Below are 5,000 nucleotides of genomic sequence, written 5' to 3'. Positions count from 1 at the left end.
ATTAGACAGACTGTGTGTGTGTGTGTGTGTGTGTGTGTGTGTGTGTGTGTGTGTGTGTGTGTGTGTGTGTGTGTGTGTGTGTGTGTGTGTGTGTGTGGTCATCACCTGGTCCTGTTGCTGTTGTTGTTGTTGTTCCTGCCCTTTTCTCATCATCCTGGTCAGGTGGTTACACAGAGACACAATCCTGATAGACATCTAGACAACACAGAGACACAATCCTGATAGACATCTAGTCCACACAGACACTGTCCTGATAAAGATGTTCTGACACACTACAGCATATGTATTGGCCTATTGACATCACAACTACACATGGACACACACACACACACACACACACACACACACACACACACACACACACACACACACACACACACACACACACACACACACACACACACACACACACACCACACACACACACACACACCCACACACACACACACACACACGCACAACACACACTCACACACAACACACACACACACACCACACACACACACACACACACACACACACACACACACACACACACACACACACACACACACACACACACACAGCATGCACACATGCACACACACACACACAAGCATGCACACATACATACGCACAACACACACACACACACTTATCAATGACCTAATGGCATGTTGGTGATATTGTATGATGTTTTGCACTGCAGGACGTACCTTCCATCTGCGTCGTGCGTACTGTCTCCTGAAGTTCTCCAGATTAATGACAGACAGTCTGCGCACCAGGGCCTGGCATGGGTTTAACGGCTAAACCACAGCAGAAAACAGCAGGACATAGATAGGATGAAAAACCTTTGGGCTGTCATGACATAGATAGGATGAAAAGCCTTTGGGCTGTCATGACATAGATAGGATGTAAAGCTTTTGGCTGTCATGACATAGGATGAAAAGCCTTTGGGCTGTCATGACATAGATAGGATGTAAAGCTTTTGGGCTGTCATGACATAGGATGAAAAGCCTTTGGGCTGTCATGCCATAGATAGGGAGAAAAGCCTTTGGGCTGTCATGACATAGATAGGATGTAAAGCTTTTGGGCTGTCATGACATAGGATGAAAAGCCTTTGGGCTGTCATGACATAGATAGGATGTAAAGCTTTTGGGCTGTCATGACATAGGATGAAAAGCCTTTGGGCTGTCATGCCATAGATAGGGAGAAAAGCCTTTGGGCTGTCATGACATAGATAGGATGTAAAGCTTTTGGGCTGTCATGACATAGGATGAAAAGCCTTTGGGCTGTCATGACATAGATAGGATGTAAAGCTTTTGGGCTGTCATGACATAGGATGAAAAGCCTTTGGGCTGTCATGCCATAGATAGGATGAAAAGCCTTTGGGCTGTCATGATATAGATAGGATGTAAAGCCTTTGGGCTGTCATGACATAGATAGGGAGAAAAGCCTTTGGGCTGTCATGACATAGGATGAAAAGCCTTTGGGCTGTCATGACATAGATAGGGAGAAAAGCCTTTGGGCTGTCATGACATAGATAGGATGAAAAACCTTTGGGCTGTCATGACATAGATAGGATGTAAAGCTTTTGGGCTGTCATGACATAGGATGAAAAGCCTTTGGGCTGTCATGACATAGATAGGGAGAAAAGCCTTTGGGCTGTCATGACATAGATAGGATGAAAAGCCTTTGGGCTGTCATGACATAGATAAGATGAAAAGCCTTTGGGCTGTCATGACATAGATAGGATGAAAAGCTTTTGGGCTGTCATGACATAGATAGGATGAAAACCTTTGGGCTGTCATGACATAGATAGGATGAAAAGCCTTTGGGCTGTCATGACAAAGACAACAAACATAGGAGCTAAAACAGTCTTATAAGAGATCAGGACCAGACTAGGACTAAAAGAACCAGACTAGGACTAAAAGAACCAGACTAGGACTAAAAGGGACCAGACTAGGACTAAAAGGACCAGACTAGGACTAAATGGACCAGACTAGGACTAAATGGACCAGACTAGGACTAAAAGGACCAGACTAGGACTAAAAGGACCAGACTAGGACTAAAAGGGATCCAGACTAGGACTAAAAGGACCCAGACTAGGACTAAAAGGACCAGACTAGGACTAAAAGGACCAGACTAGGTAAAAGGACCAGACTAAGAATAAAAGGACCCAGACTAGGACTAAAATGACCAGACTAAAAGGACCCACTAGGACTAAAAGGGACCAGATTTATAAAAAGCTAGCTAACATACAGAAGTATCATTAAAAAAAAGACTTCATGTAAATGACCTTTGACTGAGAAAAGACTATAACTTCATAGAAAACTGGATTTAAATGGTGCTTGGTTGTTGTCTTCAGGAAGTGGAATGGAGGAACGGTGGTGTTTTGATTGGTTGTTGTCTTCAGGAAGTGGAATGGAGGAATGGTGGTGTTTTGGTTGGTTGTTGACTTCAGGAAGTGGAATGGAGGAATGGTGGTGTTTTGGTTGGTGTTGACTTCAGGAAGTGGAATGGAGGAATGGTGACGTTTTGGTTGGTTGTTGACTTCAGGAAGTGGAATGGAGGAATGGTGGCGTTTTGATTGGTTGTTGTCTTCAGGAAGTGTTACTCCTCTTCCTGGTCTGTAGTCTTGTCTTCCTGGTCTCTTCCTCGTTGTCGCTGTCACAGCTCCTCTGAAAACACAACCAGTATTGTCCATTTCTAGGAGGTACAACTCTGTTTCTCTGTAATGACTCTGGTAATAGATAATCAATAGAATAGCTGTTAGGTAGGCCGTCATCTCTGTACTCCAGAGTGGACCGCAGTTAAACACAATGACATGGTTCAGTATGTTGCTTAGTTACTGTGGATTATGATTTGATTGGGTAGATCCGTGTGAATGACTTTCGTGTATCTTGCTGAGATGACAACGCAACAGTATTTTGTGTTTTACGTAACCGAGGGCAACAGCACGACAACACATCACTTCTTGACCCATCACTAACAAGTTTACACACACACGTCCCATGTACTGGCTGAGTGATCATGGCATCAGCAGCATTACATGGGTTAATTAGACATAGATTGTGCAATATTAATTCATGACTGTGCAATACAATGGCCATGTGCTCTTAAATCTCCACCCGGCACAGCCAGAAGAGGACTGGCCACCCTCATAGCCTGGTTCCTCTCTAGGTTTATTAATCTCCACCCTGCACAGACAGAATAGGACTGGCCACCCTCAGAAGCACTGCGTTCCTCTCTAGCGTTTCTTAATCTCCACCCTGCCACCAGCCAGAAGAGGATGGCCCCCCAACCCCTCCAGAGCATGGTTCCTCTGGTTCTACCCCAGTTAGAGCCCGAGAGAAGACTGGCCACCCCCTCAGAGCCTGGTTCCTCTCTAGGTTTTTCTTCCTAGGGTTACTGGCCTTTATAGGGCGGTTTTTCCTAGCCACCGTGCTTCTACACCTGCACTGCTTGCTGTTTGGGGTTTAGGCTGGGTTTCTGTACAGCACTTTGAGACATCAGCTGATTGTAAAAAGGGCTTTATGAATACATTTTATTGATTAATGATTAATTAGAATAGACTGTGTTAATATTAATGGGTAAATTAGACAGACTGTGTGTGTGTGGTGTGTGTGTGTGTGTGTGTGTGTGTGAGTGTGTGTGTGTGTGTGTGTGGTGTGTGTGTGTGGTGTGTGTGTGTGTGTGTGTGTGTGGTCATCACCTGGTCCTGTTGCTGTTGTTGTTGTTGTTTCCTGCCCTTTTCTCATCATCCTGGTCAGGTGGTTACACAGAGACACAATCCTGATAGACATCTAGACAACACAGAGACACAATCCTGATAGACATCTAGTCCACACAGACACTGTCCTGATAAAGATGTTCTGACACACTACAGCATATGTATTGGCCTATTGACATCACAACTACACATGGACAACACACACACACACACACACACACACACACAACACACACACACCACACACACACACACACACACACACACACACACACACACACACACACATACGCACAACACACACTCACGCACAACACACACTCACACACACACACACACACACACACACACACACACACACACACAACACACACACACACACACACACACACACACACACAAGCATGCACACATGCACACACACACACACAAGCATGCACACATACATACGCACAACACACACACACACACTTATCAATGACCTAATGGCATGTTGGTGATATTGTATGATGTTTTGCACTGCAGGACGTACCTTCCATCTGCGTCGTGCGTACTGTCTCCTGAAGTTCTCCAGATTAATGACAGACAGTCTGCGCCCCAGGGCCCTGGCATGGGTTTAACGGCTAAACCACAGCAGAAAACAGCAGGACATAGATAGGATGAAAAACCTTTGGGCTGTCATGACATAGATAGGATGAAAAGCCTTTGGGCTGTCATGACATAGATAGGATGTAAAGCTTTTGGCTGTCATGACATAGGATGAAAAGCCTTTGGGCTGTCATGACATAGATAGGATGTAAAGCTTTGGGCTGTCATGACATAGGATGAAAAGCCTTGGGCTGTCATGCCATAGATAGGGAGAAAAGCCTTTGGGCTGTCATGACATAGATGGATGTAAAGCTTTTGGGCTGTCATGACATAGGATGAAAAAGCCTTTGGGCTGTCATGACATAGATAGGATGTAAAGCTTTTGGGCTGTCATGACATAGGATGAAAAGCCTTTGGCTGCTGTCATGCCATAGATAGGGAGAAAAGCCTTTGGGCTGTCATGACATAGATAGGATGTAAAGCTTTTGGGCTGTCATGACATAGGATGAAAAGCCTTTGGGCTGTCATGACATAGATAGGATGTAAAGCTTTTGGGCTGTCATGACATAGGATGAAAAGCCTTTGGGCTGTCATGCCATAGATAGGATGAAAAGCCTTTGGGCTGTCATGATATAGATAGGATGTAAAGCCTTTGGGCTGTCATGACATAGATAGGGAGAAAAGCCTTTGGGCTGTCATG

At 45.0% G+C, this 5,000-nt stretch overlaps 2 long non-coding RNA genes across 4 annotated transcripts in view; both read right to left on the bottom strand.

Moving 5' to 3' along the window:
- LOC116359606 (uncharacterized) overlaps nucleotides 1–4,511 on the bottom strand; it is a 5,488-nt gene extending 977 nt beyond the window's left edge. The window contains exons 1-3 of one of the 3 annotated variants that reach the window (XR_004206713.1): nucleotides 4,381–4,511; nucleotides 696–1,536; nucleotides 106–195 (exon numbers count right to left, since the gene is read on the bottom strand). This is a non-coding gene — a long non-coding RNA (uncharacterized LOC116359606). Of the gene's footprint in view, nucleotides 1–105; nucleotides 196–695; nucleotides 1,770–4,380 lie in introns of those variants that run through there. The other 2 variants (XR_004206714.1, XR_004206712.1) reach the window with 2 other exon arrangements.
- Nucleotides 2,280–4,314, bottom strand: LOC116359607 (uncharacterized). The gene is made up of 3 exons (XR_004206715.1): nucleotides 4,245–4,314; nucleotides 3,695–3,785; nucleotides 2,280–2,660 (listed from the first exon to the last, which is right to left on the bottom strand). It is a non-coding gene; the product is annotated as an uncharacterized LOC116359607 (long non-coding RNA).
- Nucleotides 4,512–5,000: the final 489 nt, after the last annotated feature.

Source organism: Oncorhynchus kisutch, unplaced genomic scaffold (genome assembly GCF_002021735.2).
Source record: "Oncorhynchus kisutch isolate 150728-3 unplaced genomic scaffold, Okis_V2 Okis03b-Okis08b_hom, whole genome shotgun sequence".
Lineage (NCBI taxonomy): Eukaryota > Metazoa > Chordata > Actinopteri > Salmoniformes > Salmonidae > Oncorhynchus > Oncorhynchus kisutch.
This window is presented reverse-complemented; position numbering and strand designations above follow the sequence as displayed.